Source organism: Pseudorca crassidens, chromosome X, assembly GCF_039906515.1.
Source record: "Pseudorca crassidens isolate mPseCra1 chromosome X, mPseCra1.hap1, whole genome shotgun sequence".
Taxonomy (NCBI): domain Eukaryota; kingdom Metazoa; phylum Chordata; class Mammalia; order Artiodactyla; family Delphinidae; genus Pseudorca; species Pseudorca crassidens.
In genome coordinates this window covers 127,895,889-127,916,320 of record NC_090317.1, presented here as the reverse complement: position 1 = coordinate 127,916,320, position 20,432 = coordinate 127,895,889, and the positions used below count along the sequence as shown (strand labels likewise).

Here is a 20,432-nt window from a genome sequence, read left to right as displayed (position 1 = left end):
TCCAGAGGTCAGTGGTACCTGCTCCGTCGCTGGGCTTATGCCAGAGTGCTTCATCACGACAAACGCGGGCTTTACTTAACTGATAGGTTTCTTGGTCCTGCTTCGCGCGAATTGTCTGAAGTGTTGCTTTCCCCAGAGAATTTCATACTAGAACTGCCTCGTGCAGCCACCGCACGTGAGAGTAAACTTACGCTGATGTGGTTCAGCCACATGAGACCGAGGAAGAAGCAGACATAAAACTCTTCAGCCATCGTGTCCGAGAGACCCAGCCTGCGTGTCCTTCCAGCCCCTGTCTTTGGAGGACTGACGGAAGGGCACCCACACGAGTTTATTCTAGTTAGCAGTGTCACGTAGCAGGAAAGGGCAGTGAGGAATGAGAATTCTAAAAAGGTGGGCAACATTCATTTTAGGAATTGGAAAATACTCACGTTCAGTAGCCATTGTCGCATGAAATCAGGCCTTATGTGAGAATACACGTTGTACGTATTTAGCTATGATTTTGCAGTCATTTATCTTAATAATAATTGCTGCTTACGATTTCACAAGTTTCCAATACCAGCGATAGAACAGGGAAGCATTAACATCTTGAAGGCAGATCAGTCAACGGAGTTAAGAATTTTAATGGGAATTAGGGTATGTAGAAATTGCCTAGGTTTTATCCCTAAAGCACTGACATTCCGTTTCTGCTGTGTCATTAGCTCAGCTGACTGCACACTCTGCTGGTTTCTCGGTCAGAGGAATGACCTACTTGGTCACACTCCTCATCTATAAATAAATGGCCTCTATAAATAAGATATTCACTGTAGATCTAAGACTCCGTGAGTCTGGGTTTGACGTAATGGGACAGATGCGCACGTGAACAAAACGTAAAGCCCCACGGTGGCTCACTCCTGTCCGGCTACTATGTCCTAGACATAGAGAGTAACTGTGAGAAAGTCTGGTGTCAGTCAGGTGAAAAAAATAAAGTGTCCTAGAAAATCCCAAAATGAATTCAACTTAGTTGCTTGTCGGTACAGTGCAAATGACTGAATACATTTCAGACCAGCTCGGAAGTGTTAAAGATTAACCAAACGGGAAAGGGTTAGAATTATGCGTAATGGGTGCTTTGTGTACGTGCAGGTTGATTGTTCAAAGTGTCTAGAAGACTTCTCTCAATGAAGTGTGTTATTGGTTGCAAATTCCGAGGTACTTCCATTGTGCAAAAATAACTGAGTACCGGACTTCCCTGGCGGCTCAGTGGTTAAGAATCTACCTGCCAGTGCAGGGGACACGGGTTTGAGCCCTAGTCCGGGAAGATCCCACGTGCCGTGGAGCAGCTAAGCCCGTGCGCCACAACTACTGAGCCTGCGTTCTAGAGCCCGTGAGCCAAAACTACCGAGCCCGCGTGCCACAACTACTGAAGCCCACACGCCTAGAGCCTGTGCTCCGCAACAAGAGAAACCACCGCAATGAGAAGCCCGCGCACACCGCAGCAAACACCCAAAGCAGCCCAGAATTAAAAATAAATTAATTAATAAATTTTTAAAAACCTGACTACCTACCTTCTATCTAAATTACTGTGAATTGTGAATTGCTGTGCTGTGAAATGAGGAGAGCCCCAAAACTGAAGCTAGAACTGGGGGTTCAAATCCTAACCACTTATGATCTGTGAAGCCCGGTTCTGTTCACTTGAACTTTCTGTATCTTGGCCTCTTTAGCCACAAAGTGGGAATAACGAAAGGGCTGCTGTGATGGTTAAGTTGTATAATGGACCTAAGGGACTTTATAAAATGTACACTTCCTTTGCGGACTGGCGGGCAAGGAGTGGTTTTATGTAGGCAGGTAGTAAGCCGCCTTGCTGTTCAAGGATGTTAGTGATGAAAACAACTGGTATGTGCCACTCACGACTAAATTCAAAGATTATAGTCAGCAAAATATATTTGTGTTATAAGTAAGAACAGGTGTGTGCGGAAACTTGTAGAAGACTGGAAGAAGCTCGTGAGAAGCTGTCTCTGCGTGGTGAGAGTGGGAAGACTTGGGGAGAGAAAACTTTTAGCATTTTATCCTCATGTCAGGATTTCTCAACCTCAGCACTAGTGACACGTGGGGCCCGATAATCCTTTCTCATGGGGGGGACGTCTTGTGCATTGTACGAGGTTCGCAGCATCCCTGACCTCTACCCATTCCGTGCCAGGGCCCTTCCCCCCAAGTTGTGACGAGGAATGTCTCCGGACATTGCCCGATGACCTTTGGGGGACAAAATTGCCTGCGGTTGAGAATCACTTAAAATCTCTCCCCTGAACATGTATTACTTATGTAATTCTAATGGCATTTTTAAAAAATAAAATTTACCCAGAGGAGTTGAAAACTTACTTCCGTGCAAAAACCTGCACACAGATGTTTATAGCAGCTTTTATCCATCATTGCCAGAACTTGGATGTCCTTTTGTAGGTGAATGGGTAAATGAACTGTTGCATCTAGACCGTGGAATTATTATTCAGCGCTAAAAAGACATGAGCTCAAGCCAGGAAAAGACACGGAGGAGCCTGAAATGCACATCACTGAGTGAGAGAAGCCAACCTGAAAAGACTACATGCGCTATGATTCCAACTCTGTGACCTTCTGGAAAAGGCCAAACTACAGAGACAGCGAAAAGATGAGCGGTTGCCAGGGTTTAGGGGACGGGGAGAGATGAGCAGGCGGAACACAGAGGATTTTTAAGGCAGGGAAACTGTGCTTTATGATACTACAGTGGTGGCCACATGTCATTCATTATAAATTTGTCAAAACCCATAGAGGGTACAACACCAAGAGTGAACCCTAATGTAAACTATGGGCTTCGGGTGAGGATGGTGTGTCCGTACAGGTTCATCGGCTGTAGCAGATGTACCCTCTGGAGGGGGGTGTGGACAGTGGGGGAGGCTGTGCATGTGGGGGGGGCAGGGGGCGTATGGGAACTCTCTGTGCCTTCCCCTCCATTTTGCCGTGAACCTAAAACTCCTCTAAAAACTAAACCTATTAAAAATAATTTTTAAAAAGGAAAAAAATTAAAGATGTCATCTCCGCAGTGATGAGATTATTCTGTTCAGGTTCACGCTTCTGTGATCCATAAAATAAAAGAATTGGGAAGTTTTCGCGAGACTTTGCACTTGGGTTCTGAAAGCACCATCTTAACGCAGCACGGCATTTGCACGAGTGTCCTGAGGGCTCCCCGTGGCAGCTGTGTGTGTGTCCCAGGAACCAGGGACCTGGGCTGAAGTGCACCCCACGCTCCTGCTGCCGCCTCCACTGTGGTCCTTCCCAGGAACGAGGCACAGACCTGCTTCACTTCTGGAATAAAGCGCTTCTGTCGTGTGTTCATGTCTCAAGTCACCCTTAATGATATTTTACGGTTGTCTGTTTTAATTTAGTAATGAGTTGTGAGTGCACACCTTAATACAATGAACATGATTTTGCCCCAGGGCAGGGGTCGGCAGACTCCTGCCTGTAGGCCAACCCCGCCTTCCACCTATTTTTGTAAAGTTTTATTGAAACACGCCCACGCCCATTACCTACTGTCTGTGGCTGCTTGTGAGCTGGGGCACAGTTGAGTACTTGTAACAGGATGGCTGCCGAGTCCAAGATACCTGCTCTTTGGCCCTTTGCAGAAAAAGTGTGCTCACCCCTGCTTTACACTTCTGGAACTTTACCTTCTTGTGTTGTCATATCTCGACGTGTCTCCCAATTTTTAAATTCAATTTCAGGAAAGGGGAGGATAACCAATAGAGTAACCTAACTAGACAAATAATAGAGGCCGCCAAGTACATCCCATCTGGAGTATTCTGGGGCGTTCCTTGTGTTTTTCTGCACACCGTGTGTACTAGCATGCATTTATTGAAATGCCTGCCGTGTGGGCTTTTTGATCAAAGATACAAAACACCATCGTTTTCTTTTATTAAAAAAAGAAGTGTTTGCAGCATTCATGAGCAGGGCACTTGAAAGAACCGGGCAGTTGTATGCGGAATTTTGTACCGGGTGCTGCTGGAGCCATTGTTTTAAGAAGGTTTCTCAAGAAACAGACTCCGAGACTGAGGTGGAGTGGGAAGTTAGCTGGGGTTACAGATCTACTGCAGGGGCATGGGAGCAGGATGGGGCCGGGCATGGAGCTGCCATGCCACCTGGAAAGCCCTTTTTGCCCCATCCCTCCAAGTACCACCCCCTATCCAAGCACTTCTCTCTCTTTTTATTTTTTTGGCCGCGTCATGTGGCATGTGGGATCGAGTTCCCCGACCAGGGATCGAACCCATACACCCTACACTGGCAGCGTGGAGTCTTAACCACTGGACCACCAAGGACGTCCCTCCAAGCACTTGTCTCAGCTCCAGTGTGACTGACTTCAAGAACAGAGGCTGTGACTTCTCAGAATTCTGTTCCTAAACCCCCAAGGGTGTCTTAAGTGGGCAGGCGGATGCACCCTCGGTGTGGCAATGCTCAGACTTCCTAAGGAGCCTGGTGGTAAGGTCACTCTGCCATCTGCTCCCAGCAGAGCAGGGTCACGGGGTTGTGTCGTGTTCACGTATGGATCCCTCACGAAAGGCAGGTGCTCTCCTCCAGGTCCAGGAATCGCTCTGTTTCGCTTCCTGTTCTGTGTCGTCTTCACCTGCATAGCGCCCTCCCCAACCTCACTAAGCAGGGAAGAAATACAAGAAATCACAGAAGATGAGAATGATAAGTGGAACATAATAGGAATACATATCAATACTGTATAGTAAATGTATATAATGTATCAACATGTGTCAAATATACATACACGTATTCAGAGACAATATGTACTTATGCAAAGTGGGTTTGTTACAGAGTTGAGTGTGGCTTTTTTATCTAGTCTCACACTCAGCCTTTTAATCGGAAAGGTTGTACCATTTACCACCAACTTTTTGTTTTCTGCTTGTGTCGTGCGTTCTGGGGGTTTTTTTCCCCTCCGTTCCTCCACTTTTGCCTAAACTGAGAATTTTGTATGATTTTACTTCACTGTTAGCTTGTTAGCTACACGTCTTTGTTTTGTTTTTGCAGCGTTGCGCTAACGTTTGCAGTATGCGTCTTATCACAGTCTGCATTTGAATGATACTTTACCACCTCATGTATAAGAAGCTTACCGCAGTCTGTTTCTGTTTGCCTTCTATACCTGTTTCTTTGTGCTTCTGTTGCCATACATCTTTCATATATGTTTCAAACGCTACAATACATAGTTATTTTGCATTAAGCATTTATATGTAAAAGAAACTTCAAAATGAGAAGAAAATACTTTTATATTCACCCCAATAGTTACCATTTCTGTCACCGTTCCTTTGCATAAATCCAGATTTCCATCTGAGATAATTCTTCTTAAAGAACTTGCATTAATATTTCCTGTGGTGCAGATCTCCTAGCAGTGAATTCTGTCTGCATTTGTTGTTTGGAAAATTCTTCACTTTCATGTTTTGAAAGATGTTTCATCTGAGTGTAGAATTTTAGACTGACATATTCTTTCAGCCCTTGGAAGGTTTTGTTCCGTTGTCCAGAATAATGCAAGCCAGAAGACAACAAGTTTGTGGGATTTGTTTATCTTTTTCCTCTGGATGTAAATTTTTTTTCCCCTCTGGCTGCTTTGAAGAGTTTCTTTTGTTGCTGACTTTCAGGAAATTGTGCTTTTCTTGGGGTTTTCTCTGGTGTTTATCCTGCGTGGGATTTGTTTAGCTTCTCGGATCTATTTTACCTTTTTCAAACCTAGAATTTTCCAACAGATTTGATCTTGAAATCTTTGCTTTAAATATCACGTTGTCATCTTTAAGAGCTACTGTTTTAGAAATGAGCGCTAAAATGAACACAGTCTACTTTGGGAAACGAAGATAAACATGTGTTTATAGTCTTTGCGTGATTGTAAGTTTCTGTTGCCTCTTTGGACCACAGAGAGTTGGGTTCCCCGGAAAGTTCTCAGACCCCCGCCCTGGTCGTGTGCAGAGTGTGTCCACATCATTGGCTTGTGAATGAGGTTTTTCATCAGTCACTGTCTGGGTAACTGCCAGCTTTACGGGCGTGCTGCAATAGGAACCGTTTCCCCGTCTCAAATATAGGTCAGAAACTTTACCAAAACCGTTCTCACGTTTCGTACAGTGATGATCTGTTGACACATTAATGCGCAGGAAAGGAGAGTTGTTGGCACAGCCAAGATTGCCATCTGCAGGTAACAGTACTGAAATGTTACTTACAGATAACACTCAAACTCTACATTTTTTTTAGGCATTGGACAACAAACATTACCATTTAACTATGGAGACTTTTTTAAAATAGTATTTTCAGGGCTACTGATTTTTTTTTAAATTTTATTTTATTTATTTATTTTTGGCTGTGTTGGGTCTTCATCGCCGCGCGAGGGCTTTTCTCCAGCTGCGGCGAGCGGGGGCTACTCTTCGTTGCGGCGCGCGGGCTTCTTGTTGTGGAGCACAGGCTCTAGGCGCGTGGGCTTCAGTAGTATGGCACACGGGCTCAGTAGTTGTGGCGCACGGGCTTAGTTGCTCTGCGGCATGTGGGATCTTCCCGGACCAGGGCTCGAACCCGTGTCCCCTGCATTGGCAGGCAGATTCTTAACCACCGCGCCACCAGGGAAGCCCGACCATGCAGGCTTTTTCAAAGGAAGATCTTTTAGGATGTTACTTGGTTTTAATTTATAGCTTTCTGTTGTTTTTGTGGTGTATATGCTTATTCTTAAAGAATATTAAAGGTTAGGCCTTTGGAATTTATGCACAAAATTAATATTTATCATTAAGAAAAAAATCAAAGCATTTTTTCTGTGTCAGAACTTTAACAGAGAAGGGATCCCTTTAGTGTTGTCTCTTCGAGTTTACACATAAAAAGAGAAGGGTACACTCTTACCATAGTGGCAAAAAAATAAATAATCCACCTAAATAAAAGGTATTCCAAAAATAGATTTTTTAAAAAAGATGAGATGATAAGAAGTGAGATGTTTAATGCACTGTGACCTTTCACCTCACAGTACCCATTTTCCTAGTTCAGTGAGTGAAAAGAGAAATGAGGATGATGGCCTGATTTTAATTCCCAATGTATAAAGCCTCATCTAGAAGTGTCCTACTTCTTGACACTATTACGATATTAAAAGTAACATTTATTTTTGTAAGTCATTACCAACTTGGCACACTTGGATTCATTTCCGTCAAGTCCTGTCATCTGTAGATTTCAAGCTTCCAAAGTCTAAAGAAACGCACGTTGGTTTTATATTCTCTTGGAGAACCTACAGTCTTCCAACGGCAGAACCTCCCTTTATTGGACTGTCTAGCAACTGATGTATTCAAAGTCAATCAGAAAGTTGTCTTTAAAATTTCAGCATATTTCTGAAAAGTCGGAAATTTGGGAGAGTTGGGCAAACCATAGCATACTGTACATGGAGTGTCATTATCTAGGTGGATACCTGGGTACATGGAGGAGCCAGATGAGGAAGGTGGTCCACAAAATTTCTGCTGCCTACAGCTCAGAGCCATGAGAAAATCGTAACAGGAGAGAGATAATTTAGTGTATGTGAACCCCTGGTATGACACTGTTAGTGGTGGTTCGTGGATATATCATTGAAAACACATTGTGAGATTCTGGTAGGAAGGATTCTTTCATTGTTTATTAAAAGGATTACATAACTTAAAGCACTTAGAACAGAGCCAGGCAGATAATAGATGCAATTATGTGTAAACTTTTTTTTTTTTTTTTTGGCGGCACGCGGGCCTCTCACTGTTGTGGCCTCTCCCGTTGCGGAGCACAGGCTCCGGACGCGCAGGCTCAGCGGTCATGGCTCACGGGCCCAGCCGCTCCTCAGCATGTGGGATCTTCCCGGACCGGGGCACAAACCCGTGTCCCCTGCATCGGCAGGCGGACTCTCAACCACTGCGCCACCAGGGAAGCCCTGTGTAAACTATTTGTATTGGTTTTTTTCTTTTCCATTATAGTTTATTACAAGACATTGAATATAGTTCCCTGTACTTTATAGAAAGACTTTGTTGTTTATCTGTTTTATATATAGTAATGTGTATTTGCTAATCGCAAAGTCCTAATTTATCTTCCCCTGAACCCTGCGCCTGCCAAATCCCCTTTGGTAACCGTAAGTTTGTCTTCTACATCTCTGAGTCTGCTTCTGTTTTGTAAATAAGTTCATTTGTATCATAGTTTAGATTCCACATATAAGTGGTATATGATTTTTGTCTTCCTCTGTCTGACTTACTTTACTTTGTATGATAATCTCTAGGTCCATCCATGTTGTTGTACATAGCATTATTTCATTCTTTTTTACGTATTACTCCATTGTGTGTGTGTGTGTGTGTGTGTGTGTGTGTGTACCACATCTTGATCCATTCATCTGTTGATGGACACTTAGGTTGCTTCCATGTCTTGGCTATTGTAAATAGTGCTGCTATGAACATTGGGGTGCATGTACCTTTCCAAATTATGGTTTTCTCCGGGTATATGCCCAGGAGTGAGATTGCAGGATCATGTGGTAGTTCTGTTTTTAGTTTTTTAAGGAATCTTCGTATGTTTTCCGTAGTGGCCATACCAATTTACATTCCCACCAACAGTGTAGGGGCGGGGGGGGGGGTTCCCTTTTCTCCACACCCTTGCCAGCATTCATTATTTGTAGACATTTTAATGATGGCCATCCTGATCTGTGTGAGGTGATACCTCATTATAGTTTTGATTTGAATTTGTCTAATAATTAGCAGTGTTGAGCATCTTTTCACGTGCTTTATGGGCCATATATATTTCTTATTTGGAGAAATGTCTCTTTAGTTCTTCTGCCCATTTTTTGTTGGAGTTGTGTTTTTTTTTTATTGAGTTGTATGAGCTGTTTGTATATTTTGGAAATTAAGCCCTTGCCAGTCTCATCATTTGCAGATATTTTCTCCCAGCCCATAGGTTGTCTTTTTGTTTTGTTTATGGTTTCCTTTGCTGTGAAAAAGCTTATAAGTTTGAATAGGTCCTATTTGTTTATTTTGGTTTTATTTCTGTTGCCTTGGGAGACTGACCTAAGGCAACACTGGTATGATTTATGTTAGAGAATTTTTTGCCTATGCTCTCTTTTAGGAGTTTTATGGTATCACGTCTTATATTTATAAGCCTTTAAGGCATTTTGAGTTTATTTTTGTATATGGTGTGATGGTATGTTCTAACTTGCTTGATTTACATGTGTCTGTCCAGCTTTCCCAGCACTACTTGCTGAAGAGACTGTCTTATCTCCGTTGTATATTTTTGCCACTTTTGTCGAAGATTAATTGACCGTAGCTGTGTGGGTTTATTTCTGGGCTCTCAGTTCTGTTCTGTTGATCTGTATGTCTGTTTTTGTATCAATACCACACTGTTTTGATTACTGTAGCTTTGTAGTAGTATTGCCTAAAGGCTGGGAGGCTTCTGCCTCCTCCTTTGTTTTTGTTTTTCCTCAGGATTGCTTTGGCAATTCTCCGTCTTTTATGGTTTCATATAAATGTTTGGATTATGTGTTCTACTTCTGTGAGAAATGTCATGGGTACTTTTATAGGGATCACATTAAATCTGTAGATTGCTTTGGGTAGTATTCTGTAGTATTGCTTTGGGTAGTAATCCATAGTATTGCTTTGGGTAATCTGTAGTATTGCCATTTTAACAATATTAATTCTTCCAGTCCAAGAGCATGGGATGTCTTTCCATTTCTCGGAATCATCTTCAATTTCCTGTATCAGTGTTTTATAGTTCTCAGCATATAAGTCTTTCCCCTACTTGATGAGGTTTATTCCTAAATATTTTTTTGAAGCGATTTAAAAGGGATTGTTTATTGTTTTTTTGGTTTCTTTTTTTTTTTACTTTCCCTTTCTGATATTTCATTGTTAGTGTAAAGAAGTGCAACAGATTTCTGTATGTCAATCTTGTATCCTGCTACCTTGATGAATTCGTTTATCAGTTCTAGTAGTTTTTGCCTGGAGTCTTTAGGGTTTTCTATATATAATATCATGTCATCTGCATATAAGAATTTAATCTCTTCCCTTGCAATTTGGATACCTTTTATTTCTTTTTCTTGTCTCATTGCTGTGGCTAGGACTTCCAGTACTATGTTGAATAGATGTGGTAGAGTCGGCATCCTTGTTACAGATATTAGCAGAAAGACTTTCAGCTTTTCACCACTGAGTATTATGTTGGCTGTGGGTTTGTCATAAATAGCATTTATTATGTTGATATGTTCCCTCTGTACCCACTTTGGTAAGGGTATTTATCATGAATGGATGTTGAATTTTGTCAGATGCTTATTCTGCATCTATAGAGATGACCATGTGGTTTTTTTCTTTTCTTGATGTGGTGTATCACATTGATTGATTTGTATATGTTGAACCATCCTTGTGACCCTGGAATGAATCCAACTTGATTATGGTGTATGATTTTTTTTATGTGTTGTTGAATTCGGTTTGCTAATATTTTGTTGAGAATTTTAGCATCCATATTCATTGAAGATATTGGCCTGTAATTTTCTTTTTTGGTAGTGTCTTTGTCTGGTTTTGGTATCGGGGTGATGGTGACTTCATAGAATGTCTTCGGGAGTGTTTCTTCCTCTTCACCCTCCTGGAAGAGTTTGAAAAAGGTTGCTATAAGTTTTTCGTTGTTTGTTTGGTAGAATTCCCCAGTGAAGCCATTCGGTCCTGGAATTTGTTTGCAGGAAACTTTTTTAAAATTATAGATTCTATTTCACTTCTGGTGACCGGTCTGTAAAAATATCTATCTCTTCTTGATTTAGTTTTGGTGGGCTGTATGTTTCTAGAGACTTGTCCATTTCTTTTAGGTTGTCCAATTTGTTGGCATGTAATTGTTCATAGTGTTCTCTTGTGGTTTTTTAAAATTTCTGCAATATCAGATGTTATTTCTCCTCTCTCATTTCTTATTTTGTTTATTTGGGTCTTCTCTTTTTTCTTCTTGGTGAGCCTGGCCAGAGGTTTGTTGATTTTTGTTTACCCTTTCAAAAAACCAGTTTTTGGTTTTATTGAGTTTTTCCATTGTTTTATAAAACTCTAGTTTATTTATTTCCTCTCTGATCTTTATTATTTCCTTCTTTCTGCTGACTTTAGGTTTTGTTTGTTCTTCTTTTTCTAATTCTTTAGGTGGTAGGTCAGATTGCTTATCTGACATTTTTTCCTTACTTTTTGAGGAAGGCGTGTATTGCTATGAACTTCCCTCTTAGGATTTCTTTTGCAGCATCCCAAAGATTTTGTATGGTGGTGTTTTTGTTGTCATTTGTCACAAGGTATTTTTTAATTTCCTCTTTGATTTCATCGTTGACCCATTGGTTTTTTTAGTAGCGTGTTTAGTCTCCATGTAATCGTTTTTTCCTCATTTCTGTTTCTGTGGTTCAATTCTAGTTTCATGCTGTTGTGGTCAGAAAAGATGCTTGAAATAATTTCTGTTCACCTTAAATTTCTTGAGGCTTGTTTTGTGTCCTAGTATGTGGTCTGTCCTGGAGAATGTTCCACGTGAACTTGAAAATAATGTGTATTCTGGGGCTTTTTTGGATTTAATGTCCTGAAAATATCCATTTTTGTCTAATTGTTCTATTGCGTCATTTAGGATCCCTGTTGCCTTATTGATTTTCTGTCTGGAAGATCTGTCCATGGATATCACTGGGGTGTTAAAGTCTCCTACTGTTACTGTATTCCCATCAGTTCCTCCCTTTACGTCTGTTAGTATTTGTTTGATGTATTTAGGTGCTCCTTTTTATTGTTTTTCAGTAACTTTAACCCAGGGTTACCAATCCTATTGAACGTGGAAAATTGGATCACAGAGCTGTTTTTCATGTGGTGATACTAAACACATACTAACCATCTGGGAAACATCATTGTGAAGAACATGCTTTGGGAAACTCTCTCCTGCTTCTTTGAAAGCTCCGTTTGCTTGGCTTCCAAGTCCCTGTGGTTCTAGGCTTTCCTGGCAGCAGCCGTGCTTGACATTGTCCCATTCTGTGGATGATGATGGAGAGGCGATTGCTGAAAAGGCCTGCTGCCCCGGGTATCTTTCCCACCTGTCCTTCATGGTGTGTCAGATTCTGAGGGTCAGGAATGCTGTGGTGACTTAGCAGGGTGGTTCTGGTAGAGGTCTCTTTGAAGTTGCAGTCAAGACATCAACCGGAGCTGCAGGGACTTGATGGTCTGATAGGTACTGGATGATGCAGTGCGATGGTGGCTCTCATGTGGCTGGCATGTGGTGTTGGCTGCTGGCCGCAGGCCTCAGTTCTGCTCCGTGCTGACCTCTCCACCAGCAGTTAAAGGAGTTTAATTGTACACATTTGATTCATTTTTATCAGGAGATACAATCAATATGTATATAGTTAAGCATTTCATTTACGATCAATAAAAATGTAGGTTTATCCTGAATTTTCACTGAGTGAGCCATATGGATTATTTGTTTTGTTCCACAGATTTGGGCAACCAAGAAGGAAGCATTATGACAACCTATGAAAATATCCCCTAGATAATTCTTTTTGAATCTAAGCCCTGTGTGAAACTGTTACTTCACCTTCTAATATTTCTCCGTAAGAATCAGGCAGAAGTCATAAAGAGATGAACTTAGTCTAAAATCTCTTCTGTTAAAAAGTTTCTTGGCATTATTGGCATTTGGGGGCTGATGAGTCTTCCGTGCAGGGAGGCTGTTCTGTGCGTTGTAGATGCTGAGCGCTATTCCTGGTCTCTACCCACTAGGCGCCGGTACCTCCCCTCCTCCACTTGTGACAACCGAGAGATGTCTCCAGACATTGTCTGATATCCTGCAGTCCCCTGGGGCAGAGAGCACAGCCATCCCTGGTTGAAAACCACTGTGTAAAATAGGACACACCATGATACTTCCATGCTGCTATTAGGGGTTGCATACGTGGATCATATCAGATATCAGTGTGAGAAGGTACCTGGGTAGCCAGAGTCACCTCAAGGGGTCCTGGGAAGCCAGAAGTGCAGGCAATTCCCAACTCAAAACTTTGGAGCTGAACTACCTCAGGGGAGGGAGAAGGATTTAGAATGATAGCCAGGGCTGCAGGCAAAACAAAACCAATCCAGCGCCTCTGGTTGCCCTGATAGACTTGGCAGCGCTTCTGAATGGAAGAGTAATTTGGTTTGCCCCAAGGAGAGCGACACTGCACCATTCCTCGTCTCTGGCAAAATGATGTAGAACAATACATACCCAAGGCATGGGCAACGGGGGCGCAAGCACATTCCTGGACGTCAGTGTCCCTGACAGCAGTATTCACAGTAGTCAAATGCGCATCAGCTGGTGGGTGGAAAGGTAACAAACGGTAGCCCACGCGCTCAGCAGAGCAGTACTCGGCCGCCCAGAGGAGTGAAGGACTGACACCTGCTGCATTGTGCATGAACCTGGGAGACATTATGCTAAGCGCAAGAAGCCGCACACAGAGAACGTGTTGTGTGGTCCCATTTATGTGAAATGTCCAAAACAGGCAAATCTGCAGAGACAGAAAGCAGGCCGGTGGTTGCCTGGGCGGGGGGAGGGGGAGGGGGATTGAGGGCTGACTACTTAATGGGCCCAAGGTTTCCTTTTGGGGTAATGTAGATGTTTTGAGACTTGACATAGGGGATGATTGCACAGCATTGTGAATATACTAAAGGCTTTACGCCTCCTGTGTGGGAGGACTATTAGTCATCGTCTACACCATTCCATGCCAAGAACTGACGGCAACCAGAAAATGAGGCCTTTTTATATTTATTACTACCTTTGAGAGTAAAGAATATATTGCATTTGTTAAAATCATTTGCGTTTCAGACTTCCCTAGCGGTCCAGTGGTTAAGACTTTGCCTTCCAATGCAGGGGGTGAGGGTTCGATCCCTAGTCAGGGAGCTGAGATCCCTCGTGCCTCACAGCCAAAAACCAAAACATAAAACAGAAGCAATATTGTAACAAATTCAGTAAAGACTTAAAAAAGGTGGGGGTGGGGGGACTTCCCTGGTGGTCCAGTGGCTAAGACTCCGTGCTCCCAACGCAGGGGGCCTGGGTTCGATCCCTGGTCAGGGAACTAGATCCCACAGGCTGCAACTAAGAGTTCGCATGCCGCGACTAAAGATTCTGCATGCTGCAACAAAGATCCTGCACACCGCAGCGAAGATCCCATGTGCCACAACTAAGACCTGGCGCAGCCAAATAAATATTTTTTTAAAAATCATTTGCGTTTCACACAGATCTTTTTCAGCACGTAAATTTTTGCCAGCACTGTTTTTTGTTTTTGTTTTTCCGGTACGCGGGCCTCTCACTGTCGTGGCCTCTCCCGTTGCGGAGCACAGGCTCCGGTCGCGCAGGCTCAGCGACCATGGCTCACGGGCCCAGCCGCTCTGCGGCATGCGGGATCCTCCCGGACCGGGGCAGGAACCCGCGTCCCCTGCATCGGCAGGCGGACTCTCAACCACTGCGCCACCAGGGAAGCCCCGCCAGCACTGTTTATTGATAGTGGTTCTATTTAGGTGTTAATAATGGGAAAATCAGGACTGACCAGGGATTGGAAGTTCAGGATTCTCACTTTAACTTATTATTTCTAGTAACGAACTAATTAATTTTGACATGTTGCATAACCAGAATGTTATTAACCAGTCATATTTCACATTTTTTGTGTTTATAACACACAGACGATGTTAATTACATGTACTGAATTTAACAACTTATATCAAAGATAACCTTCAATTTGTGAGTTACCATCTGTTTTGGGCCAGAGAATAGGAATTTGATACTAAAGCTTTTTCCTGAACAGCTTGTAATGAGAGCTGTTTATATATTAATTACTTAATTGAATTGTTACGGATTTTAATGTTTTAATTTTCAAGCAGTTTGGGGCTTACTGTGGTGACATCTGCTTATATTTTGATACTTTATGGTGTTTAGCAGTTTCATCATAAGGCTCTTGGGTTTACAGCCCAATCCCGAAAATAATTTGCTGTCTGCTTCAGGTTTGCTGTAAGGAGTATCGTCCTATTTCATCTCCACTGCCGAGTTTTTTTCATAATGAAATGTATTTTTATTTTATAAGCAAACTCAGTATTCCCTAGTGCCTTCTTCAGTGTGGTGCCCTTTAATTTCTATTCAACGAGCTATAGAGGAATTTTGTTTAAATCTTACTATTTTCCTTCAGTGGTAGATTTTTTCAGTTGTCCTGGTTTTATCTTATAGATCCGTATGTGGTTTAAAAAGGTACTGTAATGAAACTTAAGGGCCTATGAACCTGCTTGTAGAATCCTTTTAGTCTCCTTTCTTTGAACAGTGTAACTATAAACGTGACTCAGTGGGAGTAATTTACTTGAATTTCCTTAAAACATTTCAAGAGGTTCTGTATACATTCACTAATAAGAAACACCTTCATTCATAGCCTCACTTATGGATTTGAATTATATTAAACCTGGCGCCTTTTTATTATCACTTAAGACTATCGACCAAGAATTTAGAGAAAACAGCAGGCATTTAATTTCCTTAGTTCTTGAGCTTGTAGATAATTTCAGCCCTGTAGGAGACTGGATTCACTCACAACTGAAGAGAATTTATGAGGAAGAAGGTAAATATTATTAAGTAGATCCTGGTTGACTGCTTACTGTTTATACTGACTGAAAAGTAAAAATGAGTTTTTGATATGAAGGATTATCATATGACATATACCCCTGGCTTCTTCAGAAATCCATGCAGGTGGAACCCCTGTGAAACGGAAACGTAGGAAAACAATAATGTAAAAGTTGAGAGTCAGTGCTTGCTTTCGCTTTATTTTAGGGAAGCCAAAAAAGGAAAAAAAGATTCTGACATTTCTGTGTTTTTTTGAGCACATAAAAGAGTGGATATCTGCACACAAACATGCGTGCCGTGATTATTGTAAACATGTGACCAGGCAATGTCTGTATTGTCAGAAAAGATGTCTGGAGCATCTTTTCTTCTCTTAAGGCTGTGTACAGTTTAATTTATTGGTTGTATGTGATACGGTCCCTAAAACAAAGATATTATCATTGAATGATAGCAGGAACAGTATCTGAGCTAAAATCAATTTTATTTACTTTGAGACGTTTTCCTTACAAATCTCTACATGTACCATAATACTGACTGGCCGTTTTAATTTCTCCTTTTTCACACTGCAAATAAAACTGCATAGTTTGTGTTAAAGTTTTAGGACAGAGATTATGAAACAGTAAAATGTGTTAAGTTTGAGTTGGGATGAAAAAGAAAAACAAGAATAGGACAGGTCAAAGGTGAGCAATTCCCGAAGAATTTTAAGGTGTTTTTTGTTGTTACTGTTGTTGTTGTTGTTTTTCAAATCTCTCTGTTTCTCACCAGGCAGGTCCCAGCAGACACTTGGCGTTTTATATGATCGGATGCTGGGGAGCCCACTGGTTCACAGGTCTACACATGAAGTCAGCCTAAAGGTAAACGCCTGCCTTTGATCTTTGTCTTTTACCTGAAATTCGTTTGAAGCAGAGCTGCGTTTTGCCAAAACTGAACACCTTCTGTTTTAAAATGCTTTCTTGAGACGGAGTCTGAGGTCTTTCTCCTTGCTGAAGTTGAAGGTAGTAGATAGAGCATCATTAAATAATGATGGGTTCTTTAGTCCATTCTACATAACAGATTGGCCTTTTATTGCCTTCTAAGAATTGTGGATGCTGAACCAGCCATTATAAACTTTTCTGGGTCTTACCGGAAGCAGATGACACTTTCTAAAATCATTCCCTCTTGTCAACACGGTGAATTAAAATTAAGCTGCAAAATTAATTACAATTGGGCACACAAGTCTGGATCTTAGTTGGCCCCTGTATCTTAATGCTATGGTTTATTAGTTTCTTAATACGATTTGTGTCTGTCTGCAAATTGATTTACTACTTAACCTTGAAACTTCTTAGAAAAACGTGTAGCTTACTATTTATAGATCTCATGAGAGGATAAGGTACCCAGAAGAGCTAACCGAACAGTCGTAGCTGCACAGGCATCAGGAGTTGAAGCCCAGGGAGTTTCAGTGGTTGTCGGGACTTCACACTTGCATTACGGGGGGCATGGGTTTGATCCCTGGTTGGGGAACTAAGATCCTGCAAGCCGCACGGCCAAAAAAAACAATCAAGAGTTGAAGCCACATCCCAAACTGAAACTGATGGCTCCCTCCCCGTCCGCTACCAAGAAAAAGCGCTGTTATCTGTTGGTAGATGGGATTCTAGGGTTTGCTTTTATCATTTACTGTTTTGTGTTTTCTGGTTCTTCCTTTAATTTTTTTAAATTAAAAAACTGATAGAACTTTTGTACTTCTAAAAACATCAAGATGGAAATTTGGGGGAGATTTTTGCTTTATTGTTTTAAAGGAACCAATCAGAACTAAAATGATAGACCCAGATTTAATCAAAGTAAGAATCTTAGAGGGGTGAGGTAGGGAGGGTGGGAGGGGGACGCAAGAGGGAGGAGCTATGGGGATATATGTATATGTATAGCTGATTCACTTTGTTATAAAGTAGAAACCAACACACCATTGTAAAGCAATTATACTCCAGTAAAGATGTTAAAAAAAAATCTTGTTGATGTATTTTTGTTTAAAGCCAAATGTATAACAAGGTAAATATGTACAATTGACCCTTGACTGGGTTTGAACTTCACAGGTCCACTTATACATGGATTTTTTTCAATAAACCATAGACTACTGTATACAGTCCATGGTTGAATCCACAGATGAGGAATCTTGGACACAGAGGCCCAACTGTCAAGTTATAAGTGGGTTTTCAACTGCACAGGGGCCAGTCCCCTTAACCCTGAAGGTTCAACTGTATTAGAATTTCAGTATTTTACTTAAATATTTAAAAAGCGTAGTTTGTTTTAAAAAATTATAAAAGGTTAATTGAGTCTGTGACATCAGATGTTGACATCCATGTTGTAACATGAATCCTTTTTATGGCCAAATAATATTCCATTGTATGGACGTACCACATTGTGTTTATCCATTCATCAGTTGACGGACATTTGAGGTGTATTTCCTTTTATTGAGTGGTTATGAATCATGCTGCCGTGAACGTTCGTGTACCAGTTTTGTGTGGATGTATACCTTCATGCCTCTTGGGTATATACCTGGCAGTAGAATTGCTAGGTTGTTATGGTAACTCTGTTTAACATTCTGAAGAACCGTCTAACTTTTCCACAGTGGCTACACCATCAGTCAGTATGTTTTGAAATGCAGTTGAACCATATTTTAAATGTCAGAGGGAAGAGGAGAGAGGGGAGGCCTGTTGCTCATGAGTGTTTCGATTGTGTATTAATTCAGTACTTAGGGAACGTAAGCTTTGCTTGGATTGAATTGAATTGAGCACACGCTGACTTCCTGCTGTGGGTGAGGCATTGGTGCTTAGCTTTATAGATGACTCTGGACATTTTTGTAGCCTTTATTTAGCTCCTTGTACAGTTTATACGTGCAGATGGTCATTTGGGACCGTGCTGGGAAATGACACACTGTTGCTTACCTACCACAGTACCCACGGTGCATCCACGAGCTGGGGAGTCATCTGTGTAAAAACCACATGCCCTTCCTCTCTGTGTTGGGTGCTGTGCGTCAGAAAGTGAGGGCTCATATCTGTTCCCCTTAGACTTCCCTAGTTTCAGCAGGTGCCTCCTTTGAAAGCCATTCGCAGCAGACCATGGCTGTGGTGTTTTCTTGGCTGTCCATTTCACAGTGGTTGGTGTGTTCACCAGGAACATCCACATTTCGGGGCATCACCTTCAGGTTCTCAGACAGGAAGATTTCAGGCTGGGAAGCGGTGAGGCAGGTGTGCTCTAATGTGGAAAGGGGAAAATCTTCAGGAGAGCAAGGTTGGCAGACCTTTTCTGTCCAGGGCTCGAGAGTAGATAGTTGAGGCTTTGTGGGCCAGTGGTCTGTGCTGCGGCCGCTCAGTCCTGCCCTTGTCGTGTGAGAGCGGCTACCGATCTTACGCAGATGAACAAGTGTGGCTGAGCGCCAACAAAACTTCACTGATGGACACTGGAATTTGAATGTCATATCAGTTTCATGGGTGGCAAAATAGCATTGTTTTGATTTCCTTTTCAACCATTTCAAAATGTAAAAGCTATCGATAGGTCACAGTCTTTGCAGAATGCAGCTGCAGGTGGGAATTGGCCTGTGGGCCACAGTGAGCCCACCTCGACCTAGAGAAACACACCTGTGTTATTTCTCCCTCTTCTGACTGCAGCCTTTGAGTTGGAGGACATCCGAGGTGCAACTCTGCAAGGTCTGTGGCGTGCTTAGGCCAGCATCCAAGTTGTGGTTCCTCGACGAAAGCACTGCAGATTCTCAGGGAATCGAGACTTGTAGGAATCTGAGGGCCTTCCATGTGAAGGGCGGCTCTGGACTTGTGTAACCGCCGCTGCTCAGATGTTCTTAGCCCTAGGCAGTTCCCCGCCCCTCCCCAGGGGACATTTGATCACGTCTGGAGATGTTTTTCAGGGAGATAGCTTCTGGCATCGACTGGGTGGAGACCAGGGGTGCTGCTCTACAGTGCACAGGGCAGCCCATCCCAGAGATTTCCGTGCTCCCCAAAGTCCGGAGTACTGAGAGTGACGAGCCCGATTCACTGCTACTGTCCCTGCTGTATTTTGTGTTCTAATCTGAACGGTTCTGTGGCTGTGGGAATGTAAGATGGCGAGCACTTGACTACAAGACTGAGTTCCTGCGTTTGCCGACGTAACATGAGACTCATTGAACTCTCAGCAGATGCTTGGGTTCACGATGCTTTAAGTATTTTTCTTTTAAAACTTTTTTTGTTGTTGTCATTCATTTAAATTTAAGCATCAAAATACGCTTTAACACCAAGATTTTTGAGACGCAGGCAGGCTACCTCAAAGGGCAAGGCATCGCCCGCCTTAACATCTATGGAGAAAACCACAGGGTTTATTTTTCAGAACTCTGGAGGTCACCTTATATGAGTAAATGACCTCACTTACGACTCCACCTACTGCAGAAAAGGGAATCATCAGGGCCCAAATAAATCCTGCGTTATGTGGGTGAAAATCACAGCGTCTTAGGGGTTTCATAACCAGCCTGTACATATTGCTGAAATTGGTCTGAGGGCCTAGTGCACATGGTAAACAATCCGATTGCAGCCTCTCAGTCTTAGAGATAATTAAAATCTGTACGTTAATTTACAGATTAATCAGAAGCGTTAGCTTACAAGACCCAAGTCATTAGAAAAAGAAGACAGACTACTCTTATGTGGAAGCAGCGGCTGTCTGTGTCTCCCAAGGCACTTTGCTTTGAAATCTTGGGTACCTGAACTGGCATTTCACTGTGTAGGGGAGAAGACTGAAACGATAACTGTGCGATTGGTCTTACATGCATCGTCTGGCTCCGTGATGCAGACTTTCTTAGCAGGGGTTTGCTGTTACTGGGTGGGACATTTTTTAGGAAGGCTTCCTTCTGGGTCTGCCTCCCGATCAGGCAG

The 20,432-nt window shown here is 42.4% G+C and overlaps 1 protein-coding gene across 8 annotated transcripts in view; it reads left to right on the top strand.

The window, feature by feature from the left end:
* LOC137216322 (F-box-like/WD repeat-containing protein TBL1X) overlaps positions 1-20,432 on the top strand; it is a 231,348-nt gene that overhangs the window by 144,651 nt on the left and 66,265 nt on the right. For all 8 annotated transcript variants that reach the window (XM_067722255.1, XM_067722252.1, XM_067722257.1 and 5 more), the window contains one exon: positions 16,309-16,397. The gene's annotated coding sequence lies outside the window, so the exon portion shown is untranslated. The remainder of the gene's footprint in view (positions 1-16,308; positions 16,398-20,432) is intronic.